The sequence below is a fragment of the Lonchura striata genome, chromosome 1 (assembly GCF_046129695.1).
Source record: "Lonchura striata isolate bLonStr1 chromosome 1, bLonStr1.mat, whole genome shotgun sequence".
Lineage (NCBI taxonomy): Eukaryota > Metazoa > Chordata > Aves > Passeriformes > Estrildidae > Lonchura > Lonchura striata.
In genome coordinates this window covers 3,773,174-3,794,103 of record NC_134603.1, presented here as the reverse complement: position 1 = coordinate 3,794,103, position 20,930 = coordinate 3,773,174, and the positions used below count along the sequence as shown (strand labels likewise).

Below are 20,930 nucleotides of genomic sequence, written 5' to 3'. Positions count from 1 at the left end.
ACACTGACCCCGTGTGAATCAGTTGAGTGAAAATTGATGTGTTTTCATTCCTCCCACAAAGCAGAATTCCTTTGAGTTTCTCTGAGACTTCCTGATGGCAGCAAAGTCATGCAACTGTGGGACCTCTACTTTTATAGCCAAGAAAACATCAAGGAGCTCTTTAGTGAAGTATGAAAAATATAAGTGAAAAGAAGAGTTTCAGCTGGAACATCTCATGCTACCGTGCATTTTGGCCAGATGCAGAGCAGGCAGATCAGAGAGGCAAGGCAGGTCAGAAAAATACACTGGTCAAAAATTCAGCAGGAATGTTGTGCAGATGTTGTACATTTATTGAAAAAAGAATATTTTCCTGATCAATTCTATCTTCATTCTCTTGCCTTGTGGCTTTTCCTGCTAGTTTATACCTGGTGGCCTGGCAGGAAAATCTTCAGGAATATTTTATTATTCATATGAAATGTGTAGTTGTCTCAGGCGAAGTGAAAAGGGCAACAAAGCTGGTGAAGAATCCTGAGAAGAAGTCATAGGAAGAGTGACTGAGGGAGCTGGAAGTGTTTAGCCTGGAGAAAAGGAGGCTCAGGGAAGACCTCACACCCTCTACATCACCCTGAAAGGTGATTAGGGCCAGGTGGGACTCAGCCTCTTCTTCCAGGAAATTAATGACAGGACAGAAGGAAATGCCTCAAGCTGTGCTAGGGGAGGTTCAGGCTGGACATCAGGAAGAATTTCTTCCTGGAAAGAGTGGTCAGGTATTGGAAGGGGCAGAGTTCCCATCCCTGGTCGTGATCAGGAAACAACTGGATGTGGCATTCAGTGTACTGGTCTAGTTAATAAAGGTGGTGGTTGGTCAAAGGTTGGACTCCGTGATCCTGGAGGTCTTTTCCATCTTAACAGCTCTGTGATTCTGTGAAAATAATAGACCTAAGAATATTTAATTTCATCCTGTTTATGCAGCCTTCTCACCTTAAAGGCTACTTGATTTTTAATTTGCTGCAAAGAATCAGTCTGCCCATCATCCTCCTGCTTGTCTGGAAAACACTGTTATTCTGAAGAAATCTAATTTCAGACAGCATTAGATTGCTAAAGATACTTATGTCTGCTTGTCAAGTTACACAGCACTGCTACAGGTTGCTATTTAATTTTGAATATTCCTTTCCTTTGTACAGATGACCGAGGAGAGATAAATACAACCTGCCACCAGAATTCTGTGCTAACAGGTTGTCATTCTCAGGGCTTGTGTGCTGCAGGTTCATAACACATGGAGGAAAATTCAGAGGAGGGACAGTACTGAAGACAGGAGGTGTGAGTTACCACAGAAGTCAAAGTTCCTTCCTCTTTAGAGAATTGGTATCCACAGGGTCTGGTGGAGACTGATACAACCGAGAAACACAACAGAAATAGAACATTAATAAAATGCAGCAGAAGCACCTCAGGCTGTGGTATGCAGGGAACCTGGGTAGTGTGAACCCAAGAGCTCCAGAAGGGAGATATTCATGTCACCAGGACTAATCATAAATCTTGGGCTAATTATGGAAACTAATGCCTCTACAAAGCACTATTCAGTTCAACATGAACATACTATTTTACTTAAACATCTTTACAACTTACCTTGCACCTACCTTTTTGAGACTGGCCTTTCATTTTTGGAAGCTTCACCTCTTGAGGCCAAGATTCAGTCTTTCCTTCACAGATGAAAAATTATATTCTGTCACCTTACACTGTTAAGTGAAAACAATTTAAAGTGTTCCTAACCACATATTTGAAAAGTCACAAACATATCTGTTTTTTACAAGAAACATTTTGCACAAGTGTTGCCCCCCTCTGATGTTCTTGCACAGAGTTTGTTTAAAAGATGTGATGCCCAAGGAGGGATCAGGCAGGTAAATACGGATGCCAGGATTTGAGTTCCACAGAGTATTTCAGAGGTGGAAAATCTCCAGCCCAAGTACATGCCACAATTAATAAATTTTTAATTACCACACCCAGTGCTGTAACAGTGGAGCTAAAGTTAAGAGGATGCACTTTGATGAGCATAAACCTCCAGCTTAGCACAGAGCACAGAATTTCAGACAGCCAAGAACAGGCATAAATCAAGAACAGAAGAAATAATTATTCCCTGAAATAAACAAATAAACAAGAACAGTGCAAGACCCTGCCAAATTGGAAGTGGAAATACTGACAGGACTGAAATGAGGTAAACATCTCTATAGAATAATAGAAACCCAATCTCTGTGCTTTCTGCATTTTAGCTACAAAATAAAACCAAGACTTAGTTATATTAAAAGAGTTTGCCATATATTTTATACCATGCATTAAGAAAAGTTTTCACTGGAGGTTTTAAACAGCATATTAAGAAGTACTGAAATCACTCATATCAATTGGCTGTGGTATAATTGAGCTCTATAAAGATTATTGAAATACATTTGCAACTATAAGAAGTCGTATAAATAATAAGGTGTAATAAATCTTCTTTTCACTTCCCACTCTAGAAAAAACAAACTTTTTGGCATTTGCTTCCGCATTTTTGCAAGCCAAAATCATCAGGGCAAAGAGAAAGAAATGTTGTTTTATTCTCTTTATTTAATTCCTTTGCAAAAGGAATGTAACAACATTTTTTTTGTGCTTTCAAAACCCTCCATTTCCTGTTTTTTCCTTAATAGAATTTGTTCCTTTCCATTTTTTTTTTTTTTTTTTTTGAGGCAAAGGTCCGCAGAGTATGCTCACTATAGAAGGAAGTTTTTTGGGTTTTTGGGGTGATTTTGGAGAAGTTTCTTTGGTTTGTTTGCTCATTTTTCTGGTGATGGCTTTGATGCTTTTGAAAAAGAACATGATCCAGATTCAGACCTGAAGGAAACTTGATGTGCCAAGGTATTCACCAGCAGATATTTTCATTTTGAGGCTGACAAGGCTGTGAAAGGTATGACCGTGGACTTGTCAGGAGACTCTTGACTCCCCAAGAGAGAAACTCATCCTTTCCCCTCACTCATGGCAAGGGCACACAGTAACCTATATATTGTGGTGCCAAAATACTTCCATAAATGACCCAAGTATCACCTGTAAATTACAATTATACCAGACAAACATACACACACACGAAATAACAGTGGTTCTTACACCCACAAATAAAATGTCACAGTGGCCATGAGAATTCAATACACCACCTAATGTGCTGCTGCAGTCCAGTGTATTTAATTTACCAGGTAATATATTACCCAATATATAACCAATCTGTCATGCACATGGATCAATACAAATCATGAAAACACACATACATTACACACTTCACATAATTGAATTTTGTGCTCCCTGGACTCTCATTACCCTGCCACAAACTGCTTCAAATGGATACCTCTTCTTACCTTCAAGGTAAACACCTCAGGGACACCAGGCAGGTGCTGCACCACTTTTATATATAATCCACTATCAACTTTCAGGGAGATCATGCAGTGTGGAAAACCTAACTCCAATTTCCAAACTGTATATGAGATTTCTCCACGTATCCTGAAATACCATGGAGGAAATGAACAAGCAGGTAATTTAAATTGAAATAGTCTCCAGTCTTCAAGGTCTAGAAGAGCATAAAGACTTGAATGGTTGCACTTGCTGTCACTTGGAGCCACACCTGACTGTGTCACATCCATGTGAATGTGATCAGCATCTTTCAGTGCACCTTACAGGTAGATTGATGTTTTTCCTATCAGGCTGGCCGTGTAGATCTTGGCTGGGAAGGAAATAGGTGTTCCTGTCTCTGTCACAGGCTGGGACCATGTCCATCAAAAAGTCTGGCATTTTGGCCAAATGAGAAGAGCTCAGAGCAACTCCTTAGAAAAAAGTTTGATATTTTTGCAAATAAGTGTGAATATCATGGTAGGATTTTAGGCATGCATATGGATTTATTGAGAGTAAAAACTATTCAGTTCTCTTTAACTGTAATTCAGATTTGAATTTACTTTCTTAATTCTGACTGCATATTCATTGGAATTGTAACTGTCCAAAATGTGATGTCTCTTTAGCTGCAAGTTAAAGGTGAGAATGGATTTTAGAGTACATTTTTTTCCTCACCTTCTTTCATATACAGAGAACAGGCTTAGGTAACTGAAAGAAACTCCCACCCATTTTGAGGATCTCTTGTGCGCTCAGACATTCCAGCTAAGAAGGACATCTCATATCAAAAGTGTCGTGTGTGTGCTGGCAATTGAGAATGAAGCTGTTATCTTCTCTTTAGTTCTGGAAAAAATTTAGCTACTCTATATACATGACAGGCATTTCTAGGTATCTGATATATTCATGATTTTTATCAAGTTTTGTTGAAGGTTTTCTTGATTACAGGTTTTTTGTAGTCAGTTCAGTTGTATTTACTTATTTATTGCCTTAAAAATGCAAACTATGCTTAAAAATCAGAGCTATCAAAACTCCTCCTGACAGGTTTACATGTAACATCTTTCAAAAAAACGATTACACAGCATTTGTGTGTATGTGGTTAGAAGCTGGTGCACAACACTGGATTGACAAGTGTGGAAATTGAATTTTTCTATCTGAAACCAAATAAAGAGCAAGCAGCAACAGCTGAGGCCTGTATGCTACCCATATGGTGGTGTCTAGGGTTGTAAAATGACATTTTTGAGCTCTAAACTATTTTGTCTCCAGCCCTTGCACTTCTTTTGAGCCATTTTTAAGTTCATCTCTTGTTTTTGTAGGTTCTCCTATTCCATAGCAGGACATCGAAAAAAAAGATCAGAGCTATCCACCCTAATTTAATGTATTCTTTTTAATTTTTCCTTACAAGTGCTTTATTAGGGAAATTCAAAAATAAAATCTTGCCTCCTTCTTGTTACTATAATTGTCCCAGTCTGTCATTGTGATGGTCATTTCTCAATCCCATTCTGGCTCACTTTTCTCTGTATTCTGTGAGAATTAAAGAATTAAAGGCAACAGCATCTTATCTGCTGCTTTCAAAGGCTCCCAAAGATTATTCCAAGCATTTTTTTTTTCTTTTAAAATATTTTTTTTGTATCCTAGAATGCAGTTTCAGTCTCTGAACAGTCTGGCAGAAGATAACTCATCTGCTTGGCAGAGTTCTTCATCTGGAGAGAGGGATTCATAAGAGCCTGTCTAAAGCAGCTTCTTTATTTACGTTTAAATCTTATTTTTGTTTAATCTGCCATGATGACCATTCAGGAAGAAAACAAAATTCAGAAATTATCCCTAACTGCATTTTCTTAATGGTCCAGTAATGGTAAGAGCAATAAGACATTAATGTAAAGAGATGAAAACTCTATTTGCTGTAGTTATTTTAGTCATTCACATATTTGCTGTAGAATTCTTTATTGGTAGTAGTCTAAGATATTTTAGAACATTTAACAACATTTAGAGGAGAACTTCTTAGTTGTCTCCTGCAGTCACTTAAACTACATATCTCTAAAAGAACCTTCAGTTCAGCAGGCAAAATACTGGAATAAAATAGAAAAGGTAACTCATCTTCTTCTACCAAACATGTTGGGAGATCTGACAACCACTCTTCTAAATTAATAATTCTGAAAATCAAACCAAATCCAATCTTTGATCGAAAGACATTTCTGTTGGCATCAAGAATTATGAGGTCCTTCTCAGTATGTTCTTAGAACCCATGTGCCCATTTCTGTCCCATTCATTTCTGGCTGGATCCTCTCTGATTCACTTGCACAAATTTCAAGCCAAATGGATCCTATGGCAATGGAGATACTGCTTGGACCTCTAGAGATCTGCACATCACAACAATGTGCCCAGCAGTAGATCAGATTTTGCCCCATCAAATCCTAAAATCCTCCATCCTGGGATCCCACCAATTTCTGGATGATCTGTTCCAGTACTGCACTAACCTCCTAGTGAAGTGCCTTCACTTTTTTCCCCTAATATAAAATCAGAATCTGTTGAGCCGACTCTGCACTACTCATTAAATCAGAATTATCTTGTGCTAGACTGAATCTCTTGAGAAGGAAATGCAATGAAAGCTTTGGCCACCATAACCCAGAACTCATCGTGTGTTGAATGCTTATTCAAGAAGTGGGAGACAGGAATTATAGGATATCCTTGGCTTCTGTTGTTAAAAACTCTCTCTCTAACATCCTAAGAGGATGGTTTGCCCTCCAGGCTAAGTAATGTTCTTGCTATTCAAAACATTTCCAAGCATTTATTTGGCTGAGCTGGTCATGTGAGGCCAGAAATAGGCAAATAAAAAGTAAATGCTGAATATGATTAATGATTAAAAAAAAAAAAAAAAAGAAACATACCTAGAAAGGTGCCAAAGGTGTCCTGCTGCCAGAACTTCAGGCTGATTTCAGATTGATTCTGTTTTGGTGGGGTTTTTCTGGGGTTTTTTTGGGGGCATTTTTTTTTTTTGGTTTTTCTGTTTGTTTGGTTGGTTTGTTTGTTTGTTTGTTGGTTTTGTTTTTAACAGTAGCAGACCAAGTTTAAATGCAAATGATCTCTGCTTTTTTATTATCTACACAAGGAATCAAGGAGTCAAGTCACTGTAGCCATAGCCAAAGTGAAAAGTCAAATCTCTGATGTGATTTACAGCTTAAAAGTCATGATAAAGGTGCTGCAGCCCTTCTAAAATTGATTGTGTGTCTGGGAGAGAAAGTAGCACCTCATTTGTCCTTGTTCATTTCAATAAACTCAGAATTAGTCCCACAATTTGGGCTCAAATTTCAATGTGTTCACTCATCATGCTTATGGCAGGAGTGGTTTGAGGGTGTATTGGAACAGATCTGATCAGATTACTCTGAAATTTCCATTATAACCCCGTGAAACAGCTACATATTCATTTTGCTTTGCTCCCCAACCCCCAGCTCATTGTGCAGGCAGCAGAGAGCAGGGGACTTCTCACTCAGTCAAGCTGAATGAATGAATCAGAACAAGAGAAAGTGTTTCTTAGGATTCAGAAGGTAGTTTTTTGTGTTTTGTGACCTTGGCAGATCCAAGGGTGCTTGCGTGGGGCTGTGTTTGGATGAGAAACTTCTGAGGCAAATCCAAAGTAAATGGTAATTTTACAAATCATATTTAGTTATAGAATGATGGAATGGTTTGGGTTGGAAAGGACCAAAAAGTTCATCTCATTCCAAACCCACTGCCATGGCCAGGGAGTCCATCCACTGGATTCAGGTGTCTCACTGAGAGCTACATGGCATTGCAGCCCTAGGATTGTTCTTCTAAGACATAAACAAGAAAATGGGATTTATTGTCTTTCAATTTGTTTTATTTCCTCATGCAAAGAAAGATTTCCTGCACTCTTTGCAAATACAGCATCAGTGAATTTGGCCCCCTGGCCAGACACAGGTATTTCCAATTTGCCCTGCCTAAATTCTGTTTGAAATGTCAAATGGATCTTACATTCTTTGTTCTGGGGCTATTGAGAAATATTGCACCACAACAACAAAGAGCCAGAAGAAGCCACACAATAAGGTCACAGGTGAAAAGAGAAGATCTAGAGCTGTAATCTTCAGGCTCCCTGCCTTTAATAAAGACTCATGATTAGCTCAGCTATCTGTGCACTTGGCAGAATTATCTCCACAGCCCAAGGAAAATCTATGAGCTGCAGAAAAACACTCAAAACAAGCCCAAAGTGGAAAATATCTGTGTAGTTTTAGAACAATCCAGGTATCAATAGCTTAGGCACCCACAAAAGCAAAATTCAGTGTCCTGATACACTAATTAATTTGTTTCTTTAGAGAGTTTTTTTCTATTTAAGGCAATTTAATGATTATTAAAGTCACCTGATTCATATATTTATTAAGCATTTTTATATGTTTTATGTTACCTTCTTGTGTGAGTATTTCTTACTGGACGATGGGGAACAACAAACTGTGTTTAAATAAAGTGACTAAAAGAGCCACCATAATCCTAGAACCACAGAATCATTTAGATTGGAATAGACCTTAAATATCAAGTCCAACCTTTAACCCAGCACCACCAGTTTTTCAACACTAAGCCATGTCCTCAAGTGCCACATCCACACAGTTTTTGAACATATCTAGGAATGGTGACTCCTTTGCCAACCTGTCATTGTCACTTGTCCTGTTCCAATAGTTACAACTCTTTCTATTAATATTATTTTTACTAAAAAAATTTAAGTACTCATTTTTTACTCATCTAAACCTCCAACTGGTGCAATTTGAAGTAATTTTTGACCTTCCTATCACTGATTTTCTGTGAGAAGAGACTGATCCCCCAGCTGCTCCTGCTGAGATCTTCCCATTATGTTTCTAGAGACTGATCTTTAAAGAGAAACAAACTTAAATTTCAAAAACGAATAAAACAGAAAACTTCTGATCTTTAAAGAACGCGTGATTTCAAAAATAGCATTGATTTTTGGTTCATGTTGACTCAAGAAAGACTGAAGAAATGGCTTTTAATAATCATTTATCCTTTTCTTTCTCCTGAACATTTCATATGTCATCAGTATTATGAAATGCTTCTCCCCATCATCACCAAAATGTGGAATCCTGCCCAATCAACCAGTGATTACTTTTTAATATAAAACATTTCCTGTCTTCACTGTATGTCCTGCATGGGACGTGACATAAATTAGGGGCATTAGGCTGGAGAAATTGCCACTGTCCTCAAATCCAGAACCAATTATTGCAGGCAAATGCCTCAGAGGGCCCTGTTGACAACTCTTCATTTTCTGTCTCAAGGCACTCAGATCCTTTCCTTCCACATCCCTGATCAGAGACTATCCAAGAATTAACAAGGTCTAAATGTCACACAAGCTGAGAACACCAAGATCTCTCGTGACACAGAATCCTGACACAAGTCCTTGCTTCTGGATTTACTGTTCCTTGATTTCTTTGCATGAGCAGATTCCTGAACTTTTGCAGATCCCAGGGAATATGTGACCAGATATTTCTAATCCCCTTTTCAAGCACTCTGTGAACAAACAGGTGCCAAAAACCACCAGGTTCAGTGTGTAAGCCTCTGGGATGTGTTGAATAGTGTAACAGAAAATGTTAAAGAAAACTAAGTCCATACTTTCATGAAGACATGCACTTTTGGTCACTGCTCCATATAGTGAGAGAGGGGGACATAAAAGCATGAATTTGTATTTTCCACAGGCACAGCAAGCGGGTTCCTTTGTCTGCATTCCTTTTTGTGGTATTTAAGCAGTTAAAGAGGTACCAAATGCTCTAATTAAGAGGTTTATCTCAGTTCAGACTTCTCGAGGTTTTGAGGTCAAGATGACCCTGAGATCATAAAAAGTCTTTTCCTTCCAGCCCCACAGCCAAAGAAGAAGTGCAGGTGTGTTGGTTTTGCTTCTCAAGGTTCTTTATTTTCTCTTATCTATAACATTCTTTCTCTGACCTGCTGAGCTCTGTCTAGCAAGTCAGATTGTGGCATTCTGTCTGCCCTCTAGGGTGGTGCTTACATTTTATACTATGAAATACGTGTACTTTATTTACGATTAATTCCCAATACCTATCACCTATGTTAGACAGTGTGTCTCTACTCTAAACCAATAAAAAAGTGTCACCATCACAGTGAAAGATGGAGGACAAGAAGAAGGAGAGGAAGGACAAGACACACCCAAATTCCTCCATCTTGCCTCCTGAACCCCATTCTAAAAAACCCCAAAATTCTACTTTTTCACCCTGTGTTACATTAACTCAAACTCTTGTGACCTGTAGATCTTCACACAAAGTTGACAGTTTTTTCCACGGGCTAAAATCAAAGCCACAGCTGTTTTTGACTTCATGCTAAGGTCTCCAAGCCCCCTGCCAGGGTCTCGAGACAGCCAGGGCAGCCAGAGGGGTGTCCTGGGTTCCCGCACAGACTGAAGGAATTGGAGCTATCCATGGCGCTAGTGCTTTGTTCAATACTCTTGTGGTGGCCTGTTAATATAGAAACATGGAAGCCCAGAATGGTCTGGGTGGGAAGAGACCTTAAAGATCATTTCACCTTCAAGGATCAAGGAACATCTTCCTCTTGACCAGGTTACTCAGAGCCCCATGTGGTTGTTTATCACAGCAATGATATCTCACATCTGGGCATGTAAGATGTGTCTGACTGCCAGGAGGTATGGAAAACATAAATAAAATAAAATTTCATATTGAAGTAGATGTACTTTGAATTTGGTTAATTGCTTTTAGAATTGAAAAACATATGTATTTTCAGGTCTGCTTACTTGGTACTCATGCAGTGGTTGAGAATATAATTGCAAAAATTCAGTTTTCTTAAGGAAGAAATTACACCACATTGGCAGTTTTTAGTAAAGGGAATGCAGAGGGATTTGTTTGAATTCTACCTGTTTTATTGCAGGAAGAGAAAATTTACGTAATAGTTTTGGGGCTGAAATGTGAAGCACACACAAAAGTATTTCTCAATCCTCATGATATCACATTTTATTATTGAAAATTTCCCAGCTTGCTCAGGGGATGCAGCAGGATCAGGCAAAGAGGAAGATCTTTCTGGGATTCACTGCAGCCTTTGAGAGAGGTAAAGTTTATTAGGAAAGGAAACATAGTAAATCTGACAGTGACTTTTTCTCTAAGAAAAATTGTGTTTTATGCTTGGGGTTTTTGTCTGACAGATTCAGTTGTGGTTAAGGCAAGGAGCTGGACTTGATTATCCCTGTAGGTCCCTTGTAACTGAGATTATTTTGTGATTCCATGAATTTAGGAGATTCTATGACTCTGTGGTAAGTAACTTCTCCCAAGATACCTATTCCTTGTATGTTTCTCATTTTCTTTGTTGTGTGTTCTTCACTTTGTGGGCACTGAACTCTTGAGCTGTGCATGAAGCCCATGGCAGAATGATCTAAAAATCACAGAGTTGCATTGAGTTGTGCTCTAACTCTGATCCATTCTTTTCTTCTGAAGGCTGGTGGTCAGGTGAGCCTTAAATTAACAAATTACCTCACAAGTGTGAAACTGGAAATCTCACAAATCCAGAATTCCAGCAGTTTACTTTGCAGATACTGGTAGAACAAGACCATCATGATGAAGTTTTTCTTTCTCTACTCCAGATTACAGTTTTCACTCTCAACCTCCCCATCAGCTATTGGAATTAACACTTATTTCTCCCATTCATTTTAACAAAAAAAAAATCACCTGGAAGAATGGGAAAAATTACATTATATTAATAACTTCAGGCTTGGAGAAAACATACTTAGAAAAAGGAAAAAAAAATAGATATTTTTGGAGATGCTCGGCATGAGACATTTTGTAAATAGATTAGAAAAGTACTACAGAGGATTTGACATTATTAACACTACAAATATGAAGAGAGTCCAATCCAGAAGGATGCTGATTCTATGGGAACATGCAACACTTGGCAGCTCTCAGGAAGCTCTCAATAATTCTCAAATTCAGGCATAAATTGCTGTGATCCTGAGTCTCCCATTAAAGATGCACTAAATGTTTCCACTAAGGGAAGTCCCAATTATGTGGTTTTATATAGAAAAAGGGAAAGTTAATGAATGGAAATGTAACAGCTCTGACACTGCTGAAGCACTGAGCTGTCATCCTCATAACTTTCTCAGGGAGATAAATATGCTCTTTCCAGCTCCTCAGAAGTTATTATCACATCTGATTTACAAGCAGTATAAAGGCAGAGAAGGGGGGAAATTAGTGGCAATTTTTGAGGTTTTTCGTAATGAAAATTTTAAAAGCTTTTCTTAAATGAGCAGTAGGGAAATAGCACATTTTTCTTAAAGAAAAAAAATCCTCCATGGGTTATTAACTAGTTTGTATCTAATAAAATAATCATGTTGGCTAACATGCCAGCATACGATATTAGAACCCTCCTGCATTTAAAAGCTTTTTTAAAATCTCAGACATTTGAGGTTCACAACTGTCCTGTAGAACACTCTAAAACCACACAGCTTTTAAACCTTCCATCTGCAAAAGGCAAGATTCACTAAAGGCAGTTCAGATTGGAGGCTGCATTTTAGATAAATTCTTACTGTAGTATGAGTAATCCATACAATTTTTATATCTGTAATTCAGTAAAAATATCCACCTTCTCGAGGCTGCAGTGTATTTCAGTTGTGTATTGAAGAACTTGTTTAAGTTAGAAACCCAGTTTTTATCCTGTAGGAGCATATTAGATTAATGCTACTTATGCTGTCTGTTGTTCCCACCATCTGTCTCTGCTTATTTCACTCTTTTTTTCCTATTCCTGATAGCAGACACAGAAGAAAAATCTGCCTCTACAGCTTTTTGCTGTTCTGATGGCAGCAGCAGGCACTGTCCCCTGACAGCAGAGCCCTGTTGAGCTACACGTTGCAGACGAATTTCCTAAAAGGCAACTTCAGCTCTTCAGGACCATCCTGCCCAAATACAGCAAGGAAGGATGGATGAAATGTGACTATGGGAGGACAGGTTAATTTGGCATAATCCTCAACTTGTCTTCATTGAGAATCAAACCTGGGTTTGTTGCTATCAAACTCTGTGTATAAACAAATAAATCTTCACATCTCTGTGCGTTTTCTGGTTTTAGCATCGTTTGAGAGTGTCAGAAGTGATGCAGATGAATGCCAAGCCATAGCAAGAGACAAGAGATAATTCATTAAGCCCCGGGCAGATAAAATCTGCACCCATTCAAAGCAGGCAAATCCTCAGGGTTGTGTTTCAAGGTGGGTGCCTGCAGCCTGGGTTTGTCCCAGCCTAAGGGTTTGAGCCAGTCTGGACTCCTGACACACACAGCAGTGGGTGAAACTCAGCCTAAAACAAGATGTTCATCTTTTTTGGGATGAGTCACCTCCTTGTTCCCATTGACTGCTGGTACAGAACTTACTGCCTGTTAAATATGAGAACCTAAACCCTCACTTCATGTGGAGATGGCTGGATTGTGCACTTCCAAAAAAAGAGCAGAAACACTCTCATTTTAGTTATTTTATGAGGGACCAAACTGTACTCTACAGAAAACCTTGGTATTTCCATCTGTATGAGCTTAATTGTATGAGTTCAGCTGGTTTGTTTGATATTCCAAAGAAACTCAGGGATTTCAGCTTCCTCTTTTAGAAATTTCCCTCCCACCTCAGGTTCTCGAGTCACTTGATAGCTCACAGCTTTATGCCGTTTAACTTTCTCTGGGAGAGTGGCAGGTGGGGGGTACAGAAGAGAGAAGATATGTAAGAAAAGGAGTTTGGTTTGTCCCATATTTTGCAGACCCCATATCAGAAAATGGAAGTGTTCAGGTTTTTTTTTTTTTTTGCCACTGATATCTCCTGAAATATTCCATCTGCCTTCAGCAGAGCAACCTGACTTCATACTTTGATTTTGCAGACTCAGCAGCAGAAATGGAGCAAAAGTTGCAAAAGGAGAATATGCACAACTACTCCATATTTACAGTTATTATTTTTAGGCATCGAGCCTTGGCACAAAAAAGGAGAAACAATCACCAGCACACAAAGAAGTCAAATGTTCAGCATCCCAGTGTTTGGTGAATAACAGAGCCAGCATGTTTGGCAGGAAAAGATGTTTATGGATCTGATCAGACTCTTGAAGCACATAAAATATCTCTCACACCATCATTGTTTGAAGTGCCTGTGTTTGACAAAGAGATCAGAAAGAGTTCAGAAAGGAAATCTCAGTGGAAGAGGATAATCCAGAGTGGCTTTCAATAGGAAAAAAACAACAGGACTGCTTGTTGCTGTATGTGTTAAAGCCATTACTGATGAAACAGCACAGATCAAAAGGGAGGAAAAAGATGCAATTGAAGAAAAATCAAGATAAGTCAAGATATGCTTTCAGGTGTTTTAAATCAATATTTCACAGTGCAATGTTCATGAATAAAAAATGTTACCTTTTGATGTTAAATAAAATACCCAAAAAACAAGCATGACTAATAAAAATTGAATATTCATTTAAATGTCTTATAAATAAAACAAAATTGGTGTCATAGATAAAGAAAATAAGTGCTTTCTGTGGAAAAAAATTCTGACATCTGCCCTTGGTCTTGTTTCTACTCTGCTTGAGAGAGGCTGAGATATCAACAGCTAAATTCTTGTTTTCCTTAATAAACTTATATAGTGATCAAAACTTTTATAACCTGACATTTTCTTACTCTATGAAAATACATTCTTTTTGAAAACAGCTTTAAATAATCCTTGTGACTCTTTAGAAAGATAAAATTACTAGCTTTCAATAGTCCATGTGACTCTTTAAAAAGATAAAATTACTTCAGAAGCAATTATTTATTAGAGCTATCTTTGTATCTACTAACTGTTTGTCACTACAGAATAATTTTTGTTGCCTACTATTTGACTATTTAATGACCTTCATGTATTCATCCTCTACAGTCTGCAGTGAGGTAAAAAATTGGACTTCCTCTTAAAGAAAGGGGAATTAAGGCAAGGCAAAAGCATTTCATGACATGAAGGAATCTTTTTAACTCTGTAATTGTCACCTTCTGTTTAAATTGCAAATCCAACCTTCAGGTTGGAACTGGATTTAACTGTCTACTGGAACCACCTTATCTCTATATAATGCTATTTTAATAGGCACAAATCTAGTGTGTATATTTTAGAAACTGTGGAGTAGATTGCAGAAACTAGAGCACAGATATCACATTCAGATCATGTAAAATTCAGTAAATATCACAAGAAAGCTGACTGTTTCAGTTTTATACTGCATTACTTTACATTTCATGAAGAGCTATCCTTACCCAGACTTCATGCAAGCCATGTGCCTTAACCACATTACTGAATGTACAACAGAGAAAAAGCAGTGTTGGGCTTCTTTTTCATTCAAGGGAAATAAATAAATAAAATTATTTGCTCTGCGTAGAAAAAGTTATCCTTTGGGATACAATGTGGTTTTCACATAATTATGGCATAAGCCTGAAGGCAAAATGCTGGAATGTGGAAGATTTTCCTCACAGGAGTTGTTTTACAGCCTGTCAGCCTGACCTCAGTGTTGGAACATGTTATGGAATAAATCACCTGGAGCAGCACCACGTGGCTTGTGGAGAACCTCCAGGGGACCAGGGGACACCAGGGGTGTGAAAGGCAGATCCTGCTTGGCCAGCCTGATCCTATTTTATCACAAGGTGACTTCAGGGATGAAGGAAAGGCTGGAGATGCCTATGTGGATTTTAGTGAAGCTTTTGCCACCATTTGTCCCAACATTTTAATGGATAAACTGTTTGCTCATGGTTTGGGTGAGAATGGAGTAAAATCCAGCTGGGGCCAGGCACCAGTGGTGTCCTCCAGGGTTGAGAATTGGGGTCAGCCCTGTTTAATATCTTTGCAAATGATGTGGATGAGGGAATCAGCCAGTGGTGGAGTCACCATGTTTGAATGGATTTAAAAAACATTTTAAAAATGTGGGACTTCGGGACATATTTTATTGGGATCGGTGGTGTATGTGACCCTAGAAGTCTTTTCCAATCAAAACAATCTTATGACTTAATGAGGTTTTAAATACATTTTTGGAAAGGTCCAGCCAGCCTTGTGGCCTGAGACTAAACTACTGCAGCATCCAGGCAGTCCCAACTACCCAATTAAGGAGATGTTTTCTCTGTCCCAAAGAGAGTTTCTGTCTTAATCCTAAGGGTTCTGCACAGGCACTTCTTGAGCAGCAGTGGCTGTGTGTACCTTCCAGGAAAGGGAAGACACCATGGGAACACAGAGTAGGCAGTAATAGCTCTCAGCAGGGTGGAACTAAGCCATTAATTGTTACCTCAATGGTGTCTTACACCAGGGAGACCCAGATGAACTAAATCGTGACCTGCAGAACTAAATCATGTGTGAAGACAGATGTTTTTTCTGATGAATGAGGTCTTCTCCCTAAAAGAAATAAATTGTTTCCTAACACTATGCTACACATGCTAATGCATCTTGCACAGCAACGGGAAGAGATGTGCTTTGGGAAGACTCGCTGCATAATTCCTTGTTCCCTGATGTTGCTGTTCAGTTCTTTATCTTTGGGATAATTTATTATTTGTAACTCAAGCCCTTCCTAAAAACCTCCAGACTCCACTGTAAGCAAATGCTTCCTAACTGATTGATTTGGGGATTTCCTCCAATTAAAGTAAAACAGAGACTATATCACAACCAAAATTAACATTTGCTTAGTTGCCTATGTAATGGTTGACTTGTGGGGCTGCAATTCTTCAGATGGGTCTCCAAGAGTGGAACTGTACTGAAATAGGTCCATATAGACAAATCACATTATTAAATACAATTTTTCCAGGCAGAATCTCCCAGTAAAAGTGGAGCTGGCTACCAGGGGAAATGACTAGGATTAGACAATTTCTCTTCACAGCCCATTTTGGGATTCACCCGTTATTAGTTCTGACAAACCCTTTTTCTCCCCAGCTCCAGGGAAATTCAAAATTAGAGGTTGCTGCTTTGTTTGGTACATTCAGGGAATTGTACCCTTTAAATATGCATTTGTGTTCACACATTATGTCAAGCCAAAAAATGAGAGAGCAAATGAACTGGTCCTGGAGGGAGTTCTGCAGATCCTGGTTTTTCCAATCATTACTGATAGCACACAACCAATGCTGGTGGATAACCAGGAGGGCTGCACCAAATGTCAAGTACTTCCAGTCACAGATATTCTTTAGATTGTAGGTTCCATAACCCACTAGAAATATTGTCAACTTTGCATTTTATTAATTTGGAATAGAACTGGGAAGCCAGTTTGATTCAATCCAGTCTGGCAAGACTATTTACAAGGGCAGGTAATGACAGGACAAAGGGGAATGGGTTCTAATTGAAAGAGACTTGATTAAAAATAGATATTTACTCGAGGATGGTGAGGCCCTGGCACAGGTTGCCCAGAGAAGCTGTGGCTGCCCCATCCCTGGAAGTATCCAAGGCCGGGTTGGATGGGGCTGGTCTGATGAAAAGTGTCCCTGCCCTTGACAAAGGGCTGGAACTGAGTGATATTTTAGGTTTCTTTTTACCCAAACAATGATTCTTGGAAAATAACTGATTTCAGCACTGATACCAGTGCTGTGTACCCCCACATCTTCCATCCCAGTTTTTGGTCATTGCAACAGAAGATTTGCCAGATAAGACAAGGGAAGCAAAAATCTGAGTCCATGATCTGGGTGACCAGACAGTGAGTGTTCCAAGCTCACACAGAAACTTTGGTCAAAGACTCTGAACAACAGCCTCAAGCTCCAAACATATCCTTATACAGCCAAATTTAGTTAGCCATGGAAATTCTGACAGATGGATCTTTGAATCATAGACTGGTTTGGATGAGAAGGGACCTAAAAGTCATCCAGTTTCAACCCTACAGCCTTCGGCAGGGACACTTCCCACTAGAACAGGTTGATGAAAGTGCATTTACCCTCTTGACAAGTTTAGTGAGTTTTTATTTCGAGACACTAGATGCTTTTTGAATGATTTATCTCATCTGCCTCAAGTGATGTACAAATTAGTCTGAGTGATTTATCAAAATTTCCAGTCTATGTGATGGACAGAGATAGATAACTACAGAAATCTCTGTAGAAAAGAGGGGGGCAAAAGAGGTTAATTGAATTTCATTAATAATGGTAGAAGTGTTTGGGGGAAGAAAGGGAATACTCATGAAGAAATGGTATTTTTGCCTCTTTTTCTTTGAGCTGTGCATGGATTCCTTGAGCTGTGCTCACATAGAACTACTGGATGTGATATTTATTTTACTAGTGACTGGATTAAGTAGTTGCTTTTGCCCTTTGGGGTAGGTTTAGATTGGATATTATTTAAAAAAAATAAAAACAACAACAACAACAACAACAAAACCCTCAAAAAAAACCACAAAAGCTCTCAGCAACCTGGAGGTGCACAGTGAGATGTGGGAGAAGATTACATCTTGGGGCTGCCCCTAAGAGTTCCACTGAAAAGTAATAATTTCCACCATAATTTCCACCAGCTGGTTGGAAAGATATGGGTTGGAGTGTTCATGTGTCACGGGTATCTTCAGTGAACTCACCCAGCTGATACCACCAATTACAAATTCAGGTTGAATTGAAGTGAGGTTCATTAAATCATAGAATCATAGAACCATGGAATTGACTGTATGGAAAGGGATCTTAAAAATCTCAAGGGACGTTTCAAGGTCCCTACTATGAGCAGGGACATCTTCCACTACCCCAGGTTGCTCCAAGTCCCATCCAACCAGCCTTGAACACTCCAGGGATGGGCATCCACAGCTTCTCTGGGAAAAGTGTTGAACTCAAATAATCTTCTTACCCATTCTTTCTTGGAGAACATCATTGACATGTTGAAACCTCCCTCAGGCTCCTAGGAAGAAAGCCTTGCTTAGGATTACTTCTTAAATTGTGAATTTTGTTCCGTATGACATTAACCTGCTGAAAGCAATCCTGGAAACCCCTATAAATACATGTTTCTGGTAAACATAGTTTGCAGTTCTGTTTTCTGTTTCTCCGTGTCTTGGTTAAAATTTTTCTGACAAATCTGTCAGTCCCAGTTTTCTCAGGGGATCATTCCTGGAGCCACATTTAATGCAAAAGCTGGAGGGGGAGGAAGGAAATGACTGTTCTCACTTACTGTGTGATACTGAGAAGCCCAAGGAGTAGTGGTTGGTTTTGGAAAGCATCAGAGGACTGCAAAGGAAGAGAATAAATTCTACAAGAATCCAGAAGGTCATTTGGTTAGTCCCTGAAATGTCTGGCAGATTTTTATCCATGTTCTTGAAATCACCCAAGGGTAGGGGTTGCCTTACACTCCTGATGGGAGACCATCTCTTCCAAAGCCTCACATTCCCTTTTATCAAAAATTTTGACATAAAACTACATGAGTATTCCCTCCTTGGAAGTGTGTGTGTTGCTTTCTATGTTGGAAACAGAACAGTTTGTTCCCTTTTTCTCCATGGTATCTTCAGCAAATTTGAAGACTATCTTTGACTAATTATATAGCCCAGACTATTGCTGAATTTTGTATCTTAAAACAACTCTAATTTTTATCCTGCTAAGCTCACACAGAGCTGGTCTGTGACACTCTGCAATCCCATTGTGGGTATATTCATCCTTCCTGACACAACTTCTGCTTTCTTAAAACCATTTTCTACCTTAATTTGCCACGTCAGTACACAGAGTGGAGGGGGAAAATTAGGTGCTTGGTTTGTTCCTCTTATTATTTGCTTTACTATTTAATTTTCAGAAAAGTCACTGCCCACCAGCGCTTCTGATTCTCTTGAGTCTTGTTTGGATCCAGATGGAAGCCCTGGCTTCATCCAGCCGAGACTGGAGCTGTCTGTTGGGTGAGAAAAAGTGGAAATAAGTCAAGATTTAATCTATTTGTTACACTGGTGTATCACATACATTGGAGATACAGAGAACTTTTCCAACTTTGCCACCAGGAATATATTTACAGCCCCTCTGCCCTGAGGGTTGTTGAAGCCACCGCTTCCTTGTCCAAAGGAAGTGGAGAGGATGGGAGGATATGGATACATGGATATTAGTTTTGGGATTAGAGTAAAATATCAAACTTTCCACAGACCTGAGTGTTTTTTGTCATTCTTCTTTAAATACTCTTTGAGTATTTATAAAAAAACCTTTGTTGTCAGTATCCTTCTACCTTTGAAGCTGAATTTTTCATCTTTAGGATTGCTGGAAGCTTCAGTCTGCCAAAGCCTTGATCTTAATTTTTCTGAGAAAAAGAAAATTTGGGTTATTTTAGTTTTCTATAAATGAGGGCCAAGAATCCAAGTAGCAAAAGAGAAACATCATATCTTTATTTATCTCTTTAAAGATAATGTTGGAACCTAGGAATACCAGTGCAGTAAGTGATTCACTTTTATCTGGTGATATGTATCAGGCCATTCAGACCTATTGCTATAAGAAACCCACATCTTCACAATTTTTTTTTTTTTTTTGTAGAAATCTAATGAAATAAATCATTTAGGGGTATATTTTCAAATGTCTTAAGGATACATGTTGTTTTGCTTTGGTTTGCTTCATTGGTTGTGGTTTTTTTTCATTGCATTGAATTGCCATTCAGAATTAAACTCAGCTGGAGGTTAAGAAAAGGACATGTAGGTGTCCTTTATGAAGAATAAAGCTACAAAAGGTAATAAATAAAACATGGCATCACTAACCACTGGAGACATCTTGTGCTTTTATCTGCACTGTAATGAAATACTTAACTAGTGAACATATGTGATACTTGAAAAAATGACCTTTGCCAAGCAATAATTTTTTGTTTTCCCTTGTCTAGAAATAAATCCACAAAACTGTATAGAATCCTACTATGTTTATAGGTTTATTAACTCTTCTTTTTTTGTTTCTTACAACCTAATGCAGCGGTGATGAAATACTTTGTGGGGACAGCCCCAGAGGCTCTGTTTAGCTACACACCTGTGAAAACATCCCCAAGGCACTGGACAAAACCAACGGGCTCCAGATGTGCCCTGCAGGGTCCTCACCAGATATTTACTTCATCAGAATGAGAACTTTGCTGTTTGTTGAAGAATGGGGGCAGGACAGGTAAAGCACTGACAATTTACAGAAATCCCTTTGAGCTGGCAGCAGGAGCTGCATGTTTTGGTTTAGACTTTGCTCCATAAACTGCTGGTAGGGAGTCACTCCAGTTGTCCTGGTGAGAGATCCACACAGAATTAAAAATAAAAAAAAAATATCCAATCAAAGAATGGTTTGTATTGGAAGGGAGCTAAAAAATCATCCCATTCCAAACCCCTGCCATGTCAGGGACACCTTCCACTGGACTAGGTTGCTTGGAGTTTCATTCAGTTTTGCCTTGAACACCTCCAGGGATGGAGCAGCCACAGCTTCTCTGGGCACTGTCTAAAGTTTTATTTAAGTTGGAATCTGTTGTTTCAGCATTCATCTCTTTGCCCCCACAGCATATTTTGAAAACCAATGAATGCTGAGATAAAATCTACAAAGATCTCGGTCTCCACAGGTCACCTTGGGGCTGTTATGTGAAATATTGCACAGAATCCCTGAGGAATCATTCTGGGGTCTCTCATCTTGGAACT

At 38.9% G+C, this 20,930-nt stretch overlaps 1 long non-coding RNA gene across 1 annotated transcript; it reads right to left on the bottom strand.

The window, feature by feature from the left end:
* Positions 1–13,506: 13,506 nt before the first annotated feature.
* Positions 13,507–20,666, bottom strand: LOC110471398 (uncharacterized). The gene is made up of 4 exons (XR_002465585.3): positions 19,002–20,666; positions 18,482–18,537; positions 18,164–18,214; positions 13,507–13,520 (listed from the first exon to the last, which is right to left on the bottom strand). It is a non-coding gene; the product is annotated as an uncharacterized LOC110471398 (long non-coding RNA).
* Between the last annotated feature and the right edge of the window lie 264 nt (positions 20,667–20,930).